Raw genomic sequence first — 21,055 nt, forward strand, 5'->3', positions numbered from 1 at the left:
CTTTGAAGGGTACCTCTTCCTCTACCTACTCCTTGAATACTATTATTTTCTAGGGTTCCATACTTAATCTGTGTCCTTTAAAAAATTACTATTCTAAACACTCTCTAAATGAAATTTAATCCATGTTTATTTAATTACCATCTATATACTGATGTCTCCCAAATGTTTAGTTCCAACCCAGACTTCTCTCCTGTGCTTCAGATCTACATTTCCTGGCAGCCTATCAGGCATCTCCACCCAAATATTACACATAGTCCTCAAATTTTATATGTCCAAAACTGAATTCCTCTTATCCCTCACAAAACTTGCAATTCTTTCTGGGTTCCCTTTCTCAATGAACGGTACTACCATACATCCAGTCTTCCAAATCAGAATTTGGGAGTCACAATAGACTCCTTCCTTTCCACATCCAAATTATTACAAAGTCCACTTGATCGTACCACTTTACTTGCTTAAAATCCTCTGGAGGTTCTTTACTGCTTTCAGGTTAAATTTTGAACTCATTTGTATGGTCCCCTATTCCTGCCTTGTCTAGTTCCTGCAATATAAAACTTTTTTTTTTTTTTTTTTTGGGGTCCATGCACTCTCTCACATCCTCATTTCTCTGTATGGAATACGGTTGACCTCCCTGCCCTAAATCTGAAAAAAAAAAAATCTCACTGGTTCTTCAAGTCTCATCATTCAAGCATGGCTTCCTGCAGATGTGGAATGAGTTATTTCTCTTCTATGGTCCTATAGAAACCTATGTAGATATTTTTAGGGCACTTTGCACGTTGTATGTTCTATTTCCCCTCTTAGATTGTGAGCTATTTGTGAGTAAGGATTGTTTTCCAATTCTGTGGCAATAGTGCCTAGCCTAGTGCCTTGCGCAAAGCAGTTTGCTGAGTAAATTATTGAATCTATTAAATCCTCGTCTTCCTTAACTTCTCTTTTTTAAAATTTTAGGAAATTACCTTAGCAAAATGCAATTTCTCCTTCTTTACTTTCATTCCATTTGTTAGTCACATAGTTATCCTTCTCAGTAAAAGTGTAGTTAGTAACCACAACTGTAACGATCCATTTAACTGTAAGAATTCATCTCTAATAAAGAAAAGTCAAAAGTTAGGAGTGAACTTAGCCCTAATAAACATCCATTTTCCTCAATATTCAAGTTACTTGAAAGTGCTTAGCTGTCCCCACCCATTTCTTTATCACCTCTTTTAACATATTTTTTACTAAAAAGAATAATAGTTTCTTAAAGATATTTCTTAATAGGAAATAAGTTATTTCTTATTATTCAAGTTGTATTGTCTATCTGTGCTAAATTGCTGCATCACACTAGTGTATATGGCCACTGTTATTCATGGCAACAATGGGGCTTCATTATGGGTTAAATAGACTTCTGGGCTTGCTTAGATCACATTCCTATGATTGTTATAACACCATTTCAAAGGAAAAAATATGGTTCCCAATTAGAAACAAAATACATTTTTTCTAGAACCTCTGAAGTGGTACTAATGCAAATGGTTCACACAAAACACACTTTGACAATTTTAAAGGACCAGTTAAAATTCTAAACTTATCAGAGCATAAATAACATAAAGTCACACAATCCAAACTTAACGAGAATTTCAAATCACGATATTAAGTGCTTCCCCCCAAATGCTAATAGCTTAACCAAGAATAAAATAAATCTAGAACCTTCATGTGCCCCCACAAGCACAACCTCATACCACAAGAAGGGAGATTCTGTTAGCCAGTGCACGCCAAACTACAACACCCATAATACCCTTCTCCGTCTGAACTCGGGGCACGATCTGAGCTGTGGGGCGGGGGGAAGGGGAGGGCGGGATTGTGGGTATATACAAAGTGTCTCAACTCCATCTCCCACAATCCTCTGTCTTCACTTGAGTCTCTCCGCCAATGCCAATGCTGGATCTGCACCAAGAGAAGAGCCTCCAGCGACCTTAAACTACATTTCCCATGAGGACAAGGGCTTGGACCTCTGGCTTCCCTGGTGACCAATAACCAATAGGAGATGCCACAGCGTCCACGGTGTAGGTGAGAGTCCAGCCTTGGGCCTGAGTGCCGGGCTTAAGCCGGCTAGCGCAAGGCGGAGAGTCCAGAAGACAGTTGCTTGGCATGTAGCGCCACGAGGGCACTACTCGCCCAGGAGCTGCCACGCCGGCCGATTTTCCACAGCTGTATAAGAAGTAGCACTTCAGTAGCCGGGGAGCTGGAGGTCAGAGAGGCAGAGAGCCTGAGTGGCTGTGGCTGGGGACTGTGGGACCGAGGGGGCCTAGGGAGGAGGGTGCTTCCGGGGCCGCCGCTCTCCGCATCTAACTCCGCCCAGCTCCGCCTCTGCGGGGGACCATGCGTAGGGACTGGGAGTTGGAGGTGGGCTTTCTGTGCTGGTTCCCTTGAGCTTCAGGAGCGCGCTTTCTTTTCTGTTTTTTTTCCACCAAATCGCCTGCTGTCTTTTTCTTCCACAATGCTACCTCCTACCCTCCGCCTCCGCCTTGTGCCTCCTCAGAGGTCTGAAGTGAGGGTTCTCCACCGGTTTGTTTCCTAGGTGGCGTCTGAACTCTACTGCTTGGAGGAATTGGGTGATCTCTGTCCTCTCGTCCCTTAATTTACATTTCAGATTTGGGCACACACCCCTTCCGAAACACACACTTCCCATTTCCTCTGGGGGCGTGGGAATTCCTTGGCATGCTCAGGGAGTGACTTTTGTCAATTTTTCCACTTTTTGCCTCTTTGATGGTGAGATAAAGATCGTCTCCGACTTTTCATGGGCTCTTATGGCCACCCGCCCTTTCCCTGACCAGATGGAAAAGGTTTTCCCTTAATTTTCAGAAGGGATGGAGAGAAGACGAGGGAAGGAATCTCACTTTTGAGATACATGTGTTTAAGGTTCAGTGCAGGATTCTGATGAAAGTAAAAGGCAAGATAGGTTTATTTTTGAAACAGCGTTTTAGGGGTTTCCAGCAAGGACTGATTGCACTAATGTGGACAAATCTTTAGAGGACACACCGACTACAGAATAAAGTAGACTGTGCGAAACAGACTGTATTAATGATTTTATTGTTACACAGGCATCCAAAAAGTGCTGAGGTGTTAGTGGAAGTGATACTGATGGGGTGGGGTGGGGTGGGGTGGGTTGACCTATGGAATGTCAAGCCTAACTGTGGAAGTGCAAAAGGCTTGAAACGCATCTGTCTTCCAGTCCAATCCTGGTAGGCTTTGTGAAGGAGGTGAATTTTAACTTGGGCTCCAGAGGAGTTCTGGCAAAGAGGAGGGAGAAATACTTCCTGATACTGGGATTGGAATTTGAGAAGGGTAGATAAAAGAGGGAGCACTCGTGTGGCAAGTGGGCTTGCCTGACTGGAGTAAACGGTGTCAGCAGGGATAGACTGGGAAAGAAATAGCGTTGAAAAACTTGGGATCATAACAACAGGACACTTTGAAGCATTCACGTAATTTGGATATTATTCTGTATCAAATAAAGACAAAAAAATTAAGATTCGGTGATTTTTGTTTTTTCATCCTAGGGGAACCTGATTTGAGATCAATTTTTGGCGAACACAAAGAAGTGTGGTGGTATGTTCCAGGTGTGAGTTTAAACCAAGAACTTTGTCTTATAGACTGTTTTGATTGTAGCTGTTCTTAGCTACACTTTATAGTTGTCAAGTTTAAAGCCTGGTGACATAAATTTATTTTCTTAAGAAATGCATTTGCTTTCCTTGTGTATCATATTACCTGAATTGTAGTCATTTCAGTGGGTGACAACAATGACTGCTATTAATTAAGCCCATATAATGTTCAGGTACTATCATAAGCACTTTGTTGCCTTATCTTAACAGTCTTAGGAAGTTCGTACTATTCTTCCCATTTCTCTAGGAGAGGAAACTAAAATGCAGAGAAGTTAAACAGCCTACCTAAAGTCATGTAGCTTGTAAGGAGCTGAGTCGGGGTTTGGGTGTACAGATCTGACTCCAAAGCCCATGCTGTGTCCACCATGGTTTGCTGGTCCCATGGTTCCCTTTGCTCTTGACTTTCTGTTTGTGGTATGAAGAGATTATTGTGGGGTATAGTTGATCATCCTGGCAGGTACCCAAAAGATTCATTCTTAGTTTCTTTGTCAGTATGTGTCTGCTGTAATGTAGCTGCCAAAACCAAATTAGCTTCATTGCTGTTACAGCCTTAGCTTATTGTGTCTGTCAGTCAGTATAGCTATTTCTCTTATAAAGAGATGTTACTCTTTATAAAACACATAATACCTCTAAGCAGTTTGGACCTGGACAGTACTTTGGGTTTTATTTTATTTTAGCTTTTATTGTAAGTGAGCTTCTGGGTCACTAGGTCTCCTTCATGACTTTTGTCCACATGAAGTATTGGGGTGCAGTATAGTATGAGGTGTGAGCTCTCCCTGGGTCTTGTTGGGGAGATAGAGGTCCATAATTCTGAGATAATGTAGTGTGTAGTACTAGTATAACAGAGACAGGTACAAAGTGCTGTGGAAGAGTAAAGGAAGGAGTGACTAACTATCAGGGAGAGTCGGGGAAAAGGCTTTGAGGAAGTGACATGACAGATAGCTCTTGAAGGATAATGAGTTTGCCAGACAGAGAAGAGTAGTGGTGAGGTGTTTCAGATTGAGGGAGCAGTCTGTGAGAGACATGTGGTTATACAAGACCAATGCATCTCCATTCAATATTGAGGAATTCAGCATGGCTGGGGTGCAGATTGTTTGGGAAAAGGAAGGTATAATGGTAGAAGAGTCTGGAAACATAGGTTGGGGCTGTTTTGTGGAGAACCTTTGAAAAAAAGGCTAAGATGTTTGGATGTGCTCCGACAGGCCAGTGTTTCTCAAAGTGTATGGCATCTGCCAGCAGTGGTTATGTTGTATTCCCACAAATATTTTAAGTTTTATTAGCTATTTTAATGTGTCTTGTAAATGGTAAAACTGAATTACATCATCGAATGTAAGGTTACTTAGAATGTGGCTTAGTAAAAATATAAAGTGAATCAGTTTTAAGTTGATTTAAAGACAAATATTAAGTAAACATGATGTATGAATGTGGGAAAGGTAATACTCAAGTAGTACTCAAATGACAGAAATTTGGGAAATACTGCTGTAGGCAATAATAAAAAAAAACACACTAAAGTGTTCTAGAGGAACACAATGATCAGGTTTTCAGTTTAGAATGCACTGGATGGGGACATGACTAGTTAGAAGGCTGGTGCTCTATTCCAAAGAGATATAAGGACCAAAAGGAGCAACATATGAGGGGACAGAACAGATCTTAGAGCCCTTTAGGAGGGAGAATCAGTAGGAGTTGGTAGATGTGACTATGATTATTCTATCCATGTCACCAAAATGATTTAAAAAGTCTGTATGCCATTTGTCTATTATCCTTTATATTCTAAGATGAGCATATTATTGTCCAAACAGGCTATGTACACATATGCATTAAGGTAATGGTGGAGGCTGTTGTCACAAATGGGTTTGGGTTATAAACACAAGCATCTTCACTGCCTTACCAAGTGTTCTTGAGAGCAGTAGCATAAATATTCAAGGTGGTGGTAAGGAATATGAGTATGATCTGTGACCCTTAGCTATCCTAGGAACTCCTCTTTTAAGACTCAGCTCAAATATCAAGATCTCTGTGAAGCCTTTCCTCCACCCCATCCACCACGCACACACATGCATGCACACATGAAACAATGTTAGGCTTCTGGCTTTGATAAGACCCTGCACTTACCTCTGTCCTGGCTTGTACCACACTGTAATGTGTCGGTCTATGGTTGTCTCTGTCCCTCCACCCCGACCCAGACTATGAGCTCCTTGAGGGCAAGGACCAGGTCTCATTCATCTTCATACCCATAGCATCCAGGACAACACTTGTCACATGGTAAACACCTAATAAATGATTATTGGATGAAAAGAATGGATCAACATATTCATGTTGATATAACTCTGGATCTTGGTACCACAGAGTGCCAAATGCTACAAAAAAAAAAAAAAGTAGCTGTTTGCTACCTTTTCTACTTTTGCTGAACACAGCAGTAAAGAAAAGTAACCTCATCATGAGTACATCATTTCACTAGAGGTTTCTTTTCTTTTTTTCTTCATTTTCTCCCACTCTCCCGTGGTTACCTTACCTTTTTCTTTCTCATCATTTACCCACCCAGCCACCTGTTCCTTTCGCCTGCCCATTGCTCTGCTCCTCTTGACAGAGGTCACATTGCCCTGATTCTCTGCCAAGAATCCATCCCTTCTCTACATCTACCAAGTCCAGTTGACTCCATTCTTGAAATCACTCTCAAGTGGGTCTCCTACTCATAGACACTGCTAGTGGGACTATAATTTGATATAGCTCTTCTGACGAGCAATTTGTCAATATGTGTCAAAAATCTTAAAATTGAATATAGCTTTCAACTTACCACTTCAACTTATAGGACACTATGCTGAGGAAATAAACATAATGTTGCCCAAAATTTAGTTCCCAGGATGTTTCTAAAATAGCAAAAATAAATGTATATGAATATATATATATATATATATATATAGTTTGTAATAGCAAAAATACAAAAGAAAAAAATAACATTTTAAATGTCCAATAAATACTAGAGGATTGAATTAAATCAATCAGAGTACATCTATAAAATAAATTACTAAGTAGCCATGTAAGTTGATATTACCAAAGAAAATTTAATGATGTGGAAAATTGTTTATGATATGTTAATAGAAAATTCAGCTTATGAAGCTATCACATCCCAGATCACACATGCACACATGCACATACACGCATTTGTGCATGCATAAATAGGAATAATCCTGTAATGTTAAACATACAAAAAATTAATAGAAGTTTGCTATAAATTGTAAGATTACATATGAATACTATTTTTGACCTTTTGCATATTTTTATTTTCTAATCTATAATGGTACATTTGTTAATTTTTAAAAAGTTATTAAAAATGTTTTCCCCATATCTACCCTTATTACCATTTCCTTAGTTTCGGGCACACTGTCCCTATAATACACACATGACTTATAGTTTAGATTACTCCTGCCTCCAGCCTGCCTCCCTTGCAATCCATTCTCCACCAATGCTGACGGAATGATTTTTCTAAATTGCAAATCTGAAGCTATCTGCCTCTATATAAAATAGTTCAAAGGCTGCCCATTGTCCTCAAGATAAAATCCAAACTTCTTAGACTGGCTTATAAAACCTTTGCGAATCAGCTCTCTGCTTTTTTTCTCCAACATCCCTTCTTCCTCTTACAATTTACTTTTACTTAGAGTCTTAGGTCAGTGCCTGGCACATAATAGGTGTTTTGTTAACACTGGCCAAATGTCGATGTGGATTTTATGAGTTAACTATTGTGTGCCAGGCAATCCACTAGTATTTCATTTTATCCTCAGAGTAAAAATATTAAATACATAAAATAGTTATCTCTATTTTACAGATGAGGAAAATTAAATAAATAAAAGTGGGAAGAAAAAAATAATAATGGACATTTTTTTAGAGAAAAAAAATCCAAATCTTTTGCCATAACACAGCTAACTTTATTTTCCTGCAGCCCCTGCCAGTCTTTGTCAGCATGCGGGGAAAGAGACTTTGTTCTTTCCCTTGGGCAAGTTGTATATGACCACAGCATAACAAGCACAGTTCAGATTGACATGCTCTTACCATGTCACAGTTCCCTTTGTGCTAATGTACAGAAATATTTCCTTTGTGTACATAACACTTCATGTAGGAGGCATGGAATAGCTCCAATCACTCTGTTTTTCTTTGTTTTGAAATTCTGTCTTTTGGGATGCAGATGTCAGCACAGAGCTAAGGAAAACTGTGATCGAGTTGAATGTACAAGAAACAATGTGTCTCATGGGAGCCAATGTCATTGGTTAATTTATTTTTTAAAATGTCATGTTGATGTATTTTCCAGCAATCTGTCCCCAGGGAAGACCTTGGTTGAATTCAACTGTTAATCCTATTTACAGAATGCAGCCCATGCATGTAGGATATTCTTGCATTGTTTAGTGATCTTAGACATATGTAGTGGATTACCACAATGACATAAATCAAGTGAAGATGGGATATCTGATTTTCTCTACAAAAATGTATCAGTTTTCATATTGTCATTCAGGATCCTGCAGTGTGGTCTTTCTTACATTTTGCTTACAAATAATACCCATTGTACAAAAATGGATGCTCTTTAAAGAACAGAAGTCCTAATCACAAATCATCTGAATAAAATTATATTACCTTGTAAGAAATGGTCACTTTTAAATAATCCAGGAAAAAGAATCTGTATTTCTCCTACTCCATGATCAAATAAATTGCACATAGAAATTACAGATAGAATTTTAATTTATATGATGAATTATTGTGGGCTTACTATGTGCAAAGCAGTCTGTTAGGCACTGTGCTTGATAGTTATAAATGTCCCCCCCTTTAATGCGAGAGAAAGAGAGAGAGAGAGAGAGAGAGAGAGAGAGAGAGAGAGAGAGAGAGAGAGAGAGAGAGAGAGAGAGAGAGAGAAAGTATATACACAAGAATGAGTGCAAGAGAAAGAAATGAAACAGAGAAGATTGTAACAAGCAGGCCCATCTTATAAATGAAAATTTACCCAGGTGAAAAATTAGTATATGTGCCAGTAGGGATTCTTTTTTTCCTGTCTCTTTCCTCTGTGGGGTATATAGGCAAAAATGAGCTACCAGGTAGCTGATAAGCAAATGATCTACTTTTTTTTTCAATATATTTTTTTGTAGATTTACTATTTAATAAAGTCATATAAGCCAATAAGAAAAACACTGAATTTTTTTTAAATTTATTGGGGTGACAATTGTTAGTAAAATTACATAGATTTCAATTTTTAAAATTAGTTTCAGGTGTACAAAGCAACGTAATAGTTAAGACATTTAAACCCCTCATAAAGTGATAACCCACCCCCCAAGCTATGTCAACTATAACTAAATATATAGGTATATATAGTCACAGGATGTAGAATACAACATAGGGAAGATAGTAGATGATATTGTAACCACAAATGATCTACTTTCCTGTTTACAAACAGTTTGAGAAATGGAACAGTGACTTTCTGTGTGTCCAGCCCTAGACAAGCCTGCTGGCGATGTTGTGAGAGTTATGACCATGTCAGCTTTTCCACGGTTTCTGTCTCTGCTGTAGAGATTTGGCAGACACCTCAGACAAATTTTATATATCTTAAATCTTCCTCAAGCTAGGCTGGGCTCTTAGATTTATATGTACAAAAAAAAAGTGAAGTGTTTACCAGTGTGACATTTTTGAAGATCAAAACAGACTCAGTTTTTTTTTTTTTTTTTTTTTTTTGATTCAACATACACCTCATTTTAGTCTACAGAAAAAACTAATTGCTTTTGCTGTTTGTTTAAAACAGCCAAAATGTTTACTTTCCAGAAGTGGCGACTGATCGTGTCTCTAAAGATTTATATTCCAGGCCTCAGTGTTGCTTCCTCTTTTTTTTTGCCTACAAAGTGTAAAGTTTTGCTAAAGTCTTCATTTCCATTTTTCCTTTTACTGACACATACTAGTATAGAACAACGTAGGATGAGAGGTGCGGTGTAATATATTGGCAATCTAGGAGAAAAAAAATATTGTTTTTGTTAGCTCCATCCTGCCCTCACTTTTTTGCCTCTCAGTTTTTCAATGGCCCCTTGCCCACAAAACGTTGTTCCTCTGCATAATAATGATAAGTGAGACTAAGAGCTGGAAAACTTTCAGTGATGACCCATTAGCAAGGCTGGTCCAAATGTATATGTAGGCAAAGCACAAACGAAAGTTTGGCTGTTATTCAGAAGAAGAGTTGAAACACTGTGTGGAGATTGTTGTCTAAACAACATTGCCTCAGTGGTGGACTGTGAAAGATAACCACAGGGAAATCCCCAGTAAGGGCCCTTCTCTTCTGCTCCAGCTGCTCTTCTTTTTAACCAGCAACAACTCCAGTAAGAGCTCTCCGGGGTAGAAACTATCCCATAGTAAGGCCCCATAATATGTCTTATCGTTTCTTCTTCAGTCAAGTCCTCAAACACACTTGACTGGGATTACTTTGGTCACAAAATATTCTAATTATCACCTTTCAGGAGATGCTGAGTTTGAATTCAAGGAGCACATATTCAAGCTCATTTATTCAACAGACATTTGAACACATATACAGGACCAGACCCTAGGCTAAATGCTGGGAATACAGTGATGAATTAGAAGTAATCCCTGGCTGCTGTTAAGGCGCTCACAATCAAGTGGGGGAGATAGACACCCAAACTAATAATTATGTACAATGAGGAAGGTGCTCAGAGAAAGAGGTATATATAAAGGAGCATGATGGAGGGAATTACTGCTAGCGGTGGGCAACTTATAAACCAGAGTCTAATTATGCTGAATTACAAAGGGTAAGTGGATATTGCCTAACATCTAGGTGGACAAAGTGGTGGTGGGCAAGGATTTCAGACAGAGGAACCACCAACACATGCTATGCAGTCACATGTGTGAAAATGGATAGTTCAGAAAAAGGCAAGATACTGTGTGTGAACCACTGGGAGTGTCGGAGCGGGGCAGGATAAGAATCTGGAAAGGTATCCTGTGGCAAGTTGCTAAAGGAAATGTCTTGCTAAGGAGCTTGACCTTAATCCTATAGATAGGGATGAACCAGCACAGGGTTTTAAATGAGGGAATAACATGATTGGATTGGGAGGATGGGCTTTATGGGGAAAAAACTGGAGACAGAAAGTCTACCATTTAAATTGGCAGTCTTTGAGAGCAATGCCATCTCTGCTAGGTTTTCTTTCTTTCCTCTTTTCTTTCTTTCTTTGCTTTCTTTTCTTTCTTTCTTTCTTTCTCTCTCTTTCTTTTTTTGTTATATTAGTTTCAGGTGTACAAAACAATATAATTATTGGACATTGACACCCCTCACAAAGTGATAACCCCCCCTCAAGTCTACTGCCCCTCTGACATCTTATATAGCTGTTACAGTACCATTGACTATTCCCTATGCTGTACTTTACATCCTGTGAATACATATATATTTATATTTATATATTTAATTATATATTTAATTATAGTTGACATTCATTGTTCTTCAGCTTCAGCTTCAGGTGTTCAGGCATCTACACAATCTATGAAGTGATTCCCCCCGATAAGTCCAGTACCCATCTGACACCCTACATAATCCATATAACATTATTGATTATATTCCCCATACTGTATTTCACATCCTCATGACTATTTTGTGACTACCAATCAATTTGTACTTTCTAATCCCTTCACCTTCTCTCCCATCCCCCAACACCCCTCCCATCTAGCCACCATGCTTTTTCAGTATACAAAGATCACTTTGAATAATTGTTTTCTTCTATACATAGGACATACCTTCCTGCACTCCTTCACATGTTGCACAGCTGAATATTCATTCTTTTCAACTCAAATCAATGATCCCAGTAGTAATTAGGGCTTGATTATCATGAAGGAAATCAGAGTTTCAAAGCATAGCAGTTTAGGTTAAAAAATTCCATGAGGCTTACTTATTGCTTACTGAGTCAGCAGGGCTGAGGTGAGTGCTGCTCAGCTCCCCTTGGGGTTCAGGGGAGGAAAAAGGACAGAAGCCGAAGAGATGGCAGAAAGTGGCTGTTTAAAAAATGCACAGCATCCAGAATGTTGGAGATCCGTAAAGGCCACTTCCAGATATGGGAAGTAGATATGAGCCAGAAGTGTATAAGTATAAAACAAATGCATGTTGAAGGTACCTGTGCCCATACAAATTGTACTATCTAGCCAGTTTTAGAGCATGTTCTTTCCCTAACTCAAATACTGTAAATGGCTTCCCATTATCCATAGGATGAAGTCCAAACTCTTTAGCTTGGCATTTAGTACTTTCTGCAGTCTGGCTCCAACCTACCTTTCCAACTTTTATACTTCTCTCTTATAGAACTTCTCTGCTGTAGCCAGTTATTCTTTTAGACACTGCTCTGGCATTCCCTCACCTATGCTGTGAGCCCTCTTGGGGCAGAAACTATGTTTTTTACCTCTTTGAATCCCTCATAGTGCCTAGCACAGTGTCTTGCATATAGTAGGTACCCAAGGTATGCCGATGGGTTGATTATTGTTTCCCCCATTCTTTCCAATTTATCTTCTACTATTGACTTAATACCCTCTCTACTGAAAATGGTAACACTAGGTGAAATGTTCAAGAAACTATCTTTTAACTTTTTATCTTGAAATAATTTTAAATACATAAAAATTACAAGAATCATATAAAGACTCTCATATACCATTCACTCTGAATCATCAGTTTTTAAAAATTTTGTCCTATGTGACTTAAACTTCTCTATAGGAGGTGTGATCAAAATATATGGTGAATGTTTAAATAAAAAAAAATTACAGTAAAAGACACATCACCATTAATCCCCCTCAAAATACTCCCCCTTAATTCAAACACATCCCATCATTCTTACCATTTTCTGAAGCAGTTCTGGACACACTGTAATATTTTTATTTGACAGAAATTGCCATACCAGAAGCAATGTGTGACACGGAACCTTTCTGCTGTGGTCAAACAGTATGGTGAATGCTGCTGCCAAATGCCATCCAACGGAAAGGCAGGGATCTTCAATATGGGAAGCTGCGTGTTGAACCTTGGTAACAGTGTGTGACAAGTTTCAACTTGTTTGGTGCAGTCAGTCGGGTGTGAGCTACGGATGAGAGGTGTCTTTTAAAGTGTACCATAAATCATCTTCCGTCATGACAATGCTCTGTGTCACATATTGCTTCTGGTATACAGCAATTTCTGTCAAACAAAAACATTACGGTGTGTCCTCATCCACCTTATTCACTGGATCTGGCACCATGCGATTTCTGGCTCTTCCCCAAAGTCAAAATGATTCAGGACATCTAGGCAGCCATGGCAGCGCAATTAAAGACACTCACGAAAGATAACTTCCAGATCTGCTTCAGAAAGTGACAAGAACAATTGGATAAGTGTATTCGAAGTGAGGGGGAGTATTTTGAGGGGCAATGTGTCTTTTACTATAATAATTTTTTGATTTAAACATTCACCATGTTGTTTGATCACACCTTGTATGATCGTTTTGTTCTGAAACATGAGGTTGAAAAAGCTGTACCCTTTACCCCTCTCATGTTTTCCTCAACATTTTATGATGAAAATTTCTTAAATACAGAGTAGTTGAAGAATTTACAGTGAAAACCCATATACTCCTGTTTAGATTCTATAATTAACACTTTGTTCTATTTACTTCATCACCTATCCATCTTTTTATTCATTTCAAATTAAGTTGCAGACCACTGTATAATTCTTCTAAATTCTTCAGTATGATTAACAAACTATTTTGTGCTCAATCAGATCATCTAAATATATCTGCATTTACTATATCGACAAAACTCCAGCCTACCTGTGTATCTTAGATCTGTTTGGCCATGGATGTCTCTTTAATTAACTTTTGGATGACTCCCCCCACTTCACCTAGTGCAGTGCCAGACACCCATTTCATAAATACCACTTGATGCTGATGAGCAGAGACAGAACTAGAGTCAGGAGAAGAATCACAATAACACTAGAGTAACTAAGGGATCAGTGGAGTATATGAGAAGAGGGCCACAAATGAATGGGAGAAAAAGAAGCTAGAGCTTGAAGAACTGGGGACAAAAGGAGGCCTTAGCCCACCTGATACATCCGGTAGTACTTCTCTCTGCTACTTTCCAACTCTCTTTAGAAGGATAGGTTCCAGGAAACTAGGGACAACTGCTGTCCAGCAGAGCAAATGACAAGTCTCCTTGCTGCTGCTTAGGCACCACCAATTAGTGTTTTCATGTTATTTCATAGATATACTAATCTTCTGCAAGATGAAGCTTAGTTTTAGAGGGTAGGGTAGGGCCGCTGAAAACTTTTTTTTTTTTAATTAAAGTTTATTGGAGTGACAATTGTTAAGAAAGTTACATAGATTTCAGGTGTACAATTCTGTAATACATCATCTATATATCACATTGTGTGTTCAACACACAGAGTCAGTTCTCCTTCCATCACCATATATTTGATCCCCTTTAATCTCATCTACCATCCCCGACCCTCCTTACCGTCTGGTAACCACTACACTATTGTCTATGAGCTTTTGTTTCTTCATTTGTTTGTCTTGTTCTTTAGTTGTTTTCAGTTTTCTATACCACATATAAGTGAAATCATATGGTTCTTGACTTATTCTGTCTGACTTATTTTGTTAGCATAATAATCCCAAGATCCATCCCTGTTGTCCCAAGTGGTACTATTTCTTTTCTTATGGCAGAATAGTATTCCATTGTGTATATATACCGCATCTTCTTTTTGTTTAAATATTTATTTATTTATTTATTTATTTTAAATTAAAGTTTATTGGGGAGACAATTGTTAGTAAAGTTACATAGATTTCAGGTGTACAATTCTGTAATATATTATCTGTACCTCACATTGTGTGTTCACCACCCAGAGTCAGTTCTCTTTCCATCACCATATATTAGACCCCGTTTACCCTCTTCCAAAACCCCCCTCCCCAACCTTTACTCCCTGGTAACCCCTAAACTATTGTCTATGTCTATGAGTTTTTGTTTCTTTATTTGTTTGTCTTGTTCTTTTGTTGTTTTCAGTTTTATATACCACATATCAGTGAAATCCTATGGTTCTCTACTTTTTCTGACTAATTTCGCTTAGCATTATAATCTCAAGATCCATCTATGTTGTCACAAATGGTACTATTTCATCTTTTCTTACCACCGAATAGTATTCCATTGTGTGTATATACCACAACTTCTTTATCCATTCATCTATCGAAGGACATTTTGGTTGTTTCCATGTCTTGGCCACCATAAATAAAGCTGCAATGAATAATGGAGCACAAATGTCTATATAGATAAATGTTTTCAGATTTTTGGGTAGATACCCAGGAGAGGGATTGCTGGGTCATACGGTAATTCTATTTGTAATTTTTTGAGGAGCCTCCACACTGTCTTCCACAGTGGCTGCACCAATCTGCATTCCCACCAACAGTGTATGAGGGTTCCTTTTCCTCCACAGCCTCTCCAACACTTGTTACTATTTGTCTTGTTGAAAACAGCCATTCTCACTGGGGTGAAGTGATATCTCATTGTGGTTTTTATTTGCATTTCTCTGATGATTAGTGATGTTGAGTATTTTTTCGTATGTCTGTTGGCCATTTGTATGTCCTCTTTGGAGAAATGTCTCTTCAGGTCCTCTGCCCATTTTCCAATTGGGTTGTTTGTTTTTTTGTTGTTGAGTTGTATGAGTTCCTTGTATATTTTGGATATTAGCCTGTTATCAGAGGTGCTGTTTGCAAATATCTTCTCCCGTTGAGTTGGTTGCCACTTTATTTTGTTGATTGTTTCTTTTGCTGTGCAGCAGCTTTTAAGTTTGATATAGTCCTATTCATTTATTTTAGCTTTTACTTCCCTTGCCTTTGGAGTCAAATTCATAAAATGCTCTTTGAACCCGAGGTCCATAAGTTTAGTACCTATGTTTTCTTCTATGCAGTTTATTGTTTCAAGTCTTATGTTTAGGTCTTTGATCCCATTTTGAATTAATTTTGGTACATTGTGACAGAAAGCAGTCCAGTTTCATTCTTTTGCACATGGCTTTCCAGTTCTCACCATTTATTGAAGAGTCTGTCTTTTCTCCACTGTATGTTTTTTGCTTCTTTGTCAAAAATTATGTGTCCATATTTATGTGGGTTTCTTTCTGTGGTCTCAATTCTATTCCATTGGTCTGTGTGTCTGTTTTTCTGCCAGTACCAGGGAGTCAGGGAGTGTGATACCTCCAGCATTGTTCTTTTATCTTCAGATTACTTTGGCTAGTCAGGGTCTTTTGTAGTTCCATACAAATCTGATGATTTTTTTTTCTATTTCTTTTAAAAAATGCCATTGGGATTTTGATGGGGATTGCGTTACATCTGTATATTGCTTTGGGTAATATGGCCATTTTAACTATGTTGATTCTTCCAATCCGTGAACCCGGAATGTCTTCCCATTTCTTTGTGTTTTCTTCAATTTCTTTTAAAAATGTCTTATAGTTTTCAGTATATAAGTCTTTTCAAATCCTTGGTTAACTTTATTCCTAGGTACTTTATTCTTCTTCTTGCAATTGCCAAAGAAATTGTTTTTATTTCTTTTTCTGAGATTTCGTTGTTAGTATATAGGAATGCACTGGACTTTTGTACATTGATTTTGCATCTGGAAATTTTACTGTATTCATTTATTGTTTCTAATAACTTTATGGTGGAGTCCTTAGGGTTTTCTATAAGTAACATCATGTCATCTGGAAAAACTGACAATTTATTTTTTTCGTTCCCAGTTTGGATGCTTTTTATTTCTTTCTCTTCCCTGATTGCTCTGGCTGGGACTTCCAATACGTAGAGCAAAGGGTTTCAGTTTTTCGCCATTAATGATGAAGTACCTGAGGGTTTGTCATACAGGGCCTTTATTATGTTGAGGAATTTTCCTTCCATACCCATTTTATTAAGTGTTTTAATCATAAATGGATGTCGTATCTTGTCGAATGCTTTTTCTGTATTTATTTATATAATTATATGATTTTTGTCCTCTGTTTTGTTTATGTGGTGTATCACATTGATGGATTTGCATATGTTGAACCATCCTTGTGCCCCTGAGATGAACCCCACTTGGTCGTGATGTATAATCTTTTTAATGTGTTGTTGCATTTTATTTGCTAGAATTTTGTTTAGGATTTTTGCATCTGTATTTATCAGAGATACTAGTCTGTAATTTTCTTTTTTTGTGTTATGCTTAACAGGTTTTTGGTATCAGGGTAATGTAGGCCTCACAAAATGAGTTAGGGAGTATTGTCTCTTTTTCAATTTTTTGGAAGAGTTTGAGTAGGACAGGTATAAGATCCTCATTGAATGTTTGGTAAATTCACTAGTGAAGCCATCTGGTCCCGGACTTTTGCTGTTGGGATCGTTTTGGATGACTGATTCAGTATCCTTACTGGTGATCAGTCTATTTAGCTTCTCCAGTTCTTCATGATTAAGCCTAGTAAGGCTATATGTTTCTAAGAACATGTCCATTTCTTTTAGGTTATTGAATTTGGTGACGTATAATCCTTTATAGTATTCTTGGATGATCCTTTGTATTTCTGTCGCATCTGTGGTAACATCCCCACTTTTATTTCTGATTTTGTTTATCTGTGCCTTTTCTCATTTTATCTTAGTGAATCTAGCCAAGGGTTTGTCAATTTTCTTAATCTTTTTAAAGACCCAGCTCTTTGTCATATTATTTTATTCTATTGTGTTCTTGTTCTATTTCACTTAATTCTGCTCTAATTTTCATTATTTCCTTCCTTCTGCTGACTTTAGGTTTCATTTGTTCTTCTTTCTATAGTTCTTGAAGGCATAACGTGAGGTTATTTACCTGGGATTTTTCTAGTTTCTTGTGATAGCCCTGTAATGATATGAATTTCCCTCTTAAAACTGCTTTCGCTGTATCCCCAGAATTTTGGTAGGACGTATTTTCATTCTCATTTGTTTTTATGTATCCTTTGATCTCTCTTCTTATTTCTTCTTTGATCCAGTCATTCTTTGAAAGTATGTTGTTGAATCTCCACATATGTGTGGTTTTTCCTGCTGTCTTTTTGCAGTTGATATCCAATTTCAAAGAGTTGTGATCAGAGAATATGCTTGGGATGATTTCAATCTTCTTAAATTTGTTTAGGTTCGTTTTATGTCCCAATATATGGTCTACCTTGGAGAATGTTCCATGTACACTAGAAAAAAAATGTATAGTATGATATTTTAGGATGAAGTGCTCTATAAATGTCAGTTATGTCCATTTCATCTAATGTGTCATTTAGGGCTGCTGTTTCATTATTTATTTTCTGTTTGGATGATCTATCCATAGCTGTCAATGGTATATTTAGGTCCCCTACGATGATTGTCTTTTGGTCAATTTCTCCCTTTAGTTCTGTTAGTAGTTGCTTGGTATATTTTGGTGCTCCCTGATTGGGGGCATAAATATTGATGGCTGCTATGTGTTCTTGTTGTATAGATCCCTTTACCATTATGACATGTCCATCTTTGTCTCTTGTTACCTTTTTCACCCTGAAGTCTGTTTCATCTGATATCAGTATTGCTACACCTGATTTTCTCTGGGTACCATTTGCTTGGAGTGTCAATTTCCACCCTTTCACTTTGAGTCTATGCTTGTCCTTGTATCTGAGATGTGTCTTTTGGAGACAGCATATGGTTGGGTTTAGTTTTCTTATCCAATCTGCTACTCTGTGCCTTTTTATTGGTGAGTTCAGTCCATTTACATTTAGCGTGATTATTGATATACGAGAATTTCCTATCATTCTATCTCTGGTTTTTTCAGGTCGAATAACCTCCTTCAGTATTTCTCGTAGTGCTGGTCATGTGTTTGAAAATTCCCCCATCTTCTTTGTGTCTGGAAAGTTCTTTATTCCTCCTTCATATCTAAAGGATTTCATTTTTTGATATGTTATTCTTGGCTCATAATTTCTCTCTTTCATTAGTTTGAACATTTGAGTCTACTCCCTCATCTTTTAGGGTTTCTGCTGATAAATCTGATGATAATCTAATGGGCTTTCCTTTGTAGTTTACCGTCTTCTTTTCCCTGGCTGCCTTGAGGATTCTTTCTTTGTCATTAATTTTTGACAGCTTCAGTGAAATGTGCCTTGGAGAAGGCCTGTTGGGGTTGAGGTAATTAGTTTTTATTTGCTTCTTGGAATTGAGGATTCAGTTCTTTCCACAAGTTTGGGACATTCTCGTCAATTATTTGTTTGAATATACCCTCTGTTCCCTTCTTCCTTTATGTCCTTCTGGTATGCCCATTATTCTTATATTGCTCTTTCTGATGGATTCAGAAAGTTCTTGTAGAGTTCTTTCATTTCTTTTAACTCTCAAGTCTCTCTTCGATCTCTGTCATTTCCAGATTTCTGTATTCGATGTCACTTATTCTTTCCTCCATCTGGTCAATTCTATTACCTATGCTGGCTGTTTCATTCTTCATTTCTTTATTGAGTTCTTAATCTCCAGAAATTCTATTTGGTTCTTTTTTTAAATTTCAATCTCTTTGGTAAAATATTCATTTTGTTCTGTGATTGTGTTTCTGAGTTCATTAAACTGCCCGTCTGTGTGTTCTTGTGTCTTGTTGAGTTTTTTAAGAACTGCAGACTTGAATTCTGTGTCATTTAGGTCCAGTGTTTCCATGTCTTGAAGTTCATTTTCTAGAGACTTTTCATTTTCTTTCTGAGCTGTCTTGTTACCTTGGTTATTCATGGCAATTAATGAATTATTATTTCTCTTCCTAGGCATCTACAGCAGTGGGTTCTGCAACAGGTTGATAGGAAGAGGTCCTTCGTTTTCCAGTAGGTGTCGGTGGAATATTTTATTTTCTCTCTGACTGCAGCCTTTATTACTGTCACCCTGTAGTGGTATATTTTCTCTGCAGTGTTCCGGCTTCTCACACAATGTGGGGGGGATTCCCAGGAAGGTAGGCTTCACCTCTGTGAATAGGTTGCGTGTGTCACAGGGCACTGCCTCCGTTGGGGGATGTAGAGAGCTTCTAAAGTTCCAAAGCTCTTCTTGCACCAGTTTCAAAGCCCATGTATTTCAGCAGCTGTTTACTCCTGCAGGAATCTTCCCATATAGGTGGGCACAGGTGTGGGGTGGGTTGTGAGTGGTGGCCCAGAGCAATGGCGGTAACCACCACCACAGCCTGTCTTGCACCCAGGGCTCCCTCTCCCTCGCCAGAACTAGTTGGGTTGCGAGTCCGTGGCTGTGGGCTGCAGTTCTCAGAACTGCAAATATTCTGTTCTTATGATCTGAAACTGCTACCTTTCTGCTTCTATCACTGGGGTGGTGGGGGTGAGGCAAGCTCTGGGTGGGTTTGAGGGGTCCGCTAGGCTCCAAGCCTAAGCCTTCTGTCTTCTGCTTGGCAGTGAGGGCTTAAACTACCATGAAAGTTCTTTTAAACTAAATCTGTACTACAGGTCAAAGTGCACTTGAGTTCAATGAATCCTAGTTTCCTTTTCCTTTATAACATTTTCTTTCTTGCTCTGTTGCTTATGAATGCAAAGATAGCTCTAATATGCATTTATTGAATAATTATTTTGTATCAAGTTCTGTGCTAGCTGCTATGACATCATTAACGCTTTCCAATAACCCCAATGAAGTAGATACTACTTCTTTTCCCATCTGCCAGATAAGAAAACTTGAGACTCAGCCTGGTTAAGTACCTTGTCCATAAGCCAGAATTCAAGAAACTCCGGTTTTTCTGACCAGAGCCCAGTGGTCTTAACCACATTGTGACAATAATTTTTTTTTTTTTACATTGTCAACCCAGTATAAATGCAAGGAAGTTTTCTTTCACTGTATTAAGTCAGCAAGTGATTTATTCACTAATCCTGTCCAGTTGAATCACTGGATTAAGAAGAAACTTAGTCATTCAGACTTTAGTCATTAGAATATTGGTATGGTAATGGATTCATATTGCTTGAGTTCAAGCCCCAGTTTTGTCACTTACCAGTTGAGTGATTGTAAGCAAGCCATTTACCATCATTAAGCCTCAGTTTCCTCATAAAATGAGGATAACAGTACCTACCATACAGCTGCATTGTTGAGGACTAATTTAAAAAAATAATGTAAAGTATCATGCCATGTTTTGCATACACTATGTGCTCCAGATATTCTAGAGTCTTCTTCCTTTTGGGGACCAGACCACTCACATGTAGTTTTCATTTGAGGAAAACAAACTGCCCCTGAAACATTCCTTTGAAGAGAAACATTCTGGAAAAAGGTATTAGGCTGATTATTCCCAAGGCTGAGCAAGGACAGTTGCCCAGTTCTTATGTAAAGCATATTTCAAAAGAAGCTGGGAACATGAACCCTTGGGGGGTTGGTGTGGTCCATCTCTCTGCTTCCTGGAGACTAGGGCCAAATTGTGACATCATCTATTTTGTCACTAGACTAAATGTCACAATTGGCATAGACTGTTATACCTGAGAT

The 21,055-nt window shown here is 38.2% G+C and overlaps 1 protein-coding gene across 7 annotated transcripts in view; it reads left to right on the forward strand.

The window, feature by feature from the left end:
• The first annotated feature begins 1,896 nt into the window (after window positions 1-1,896).
• The window catches only part of ENOX2 (ecto-NOX disulfide-thiol exchanger 2), a 454,293-nt gene continuing 435,134 nt past the window's right edge, over window positions 1,897-21,055 (forward strand). For 2 of the 7 annotated variants that reach the window (XM_033118243.1, XM_033118274.1), the window contains exons 1-2: window positions 1,897-2,221; window positions 3,531-3,590. The gene's annotated coding sequence lies outside the window, so the exon portion shown is untranslated. Of the gene's footprint in view, window positions 2,222-2,366; window positions 2,377-3,530; window positions 3,593-21,055 lie in introns of those variants that run through there. The other 5 variants (XM_033118206.1, XM_033118225.1, XM_033118283.1 and 2 more) reach the window with 5 other exon arrangements.

This window comes from Rhinolophus ferrumequinum, chromosome X, assembly GCF_004115265.2.
Source record: "Rhinolophus ferrumequinum isolate MPI-CBG mRhiFer1 chromosome X, mRhiFer1_v1.p, whole genome shotgun sequence".
Classification (NCBI taxonomy): Eukaryota; Metazoa; Chordata; class Mammalia; order Chiroptera; family Rhinolophidae; genus Rhinolophus; species Rhinolophus ferrumequinum.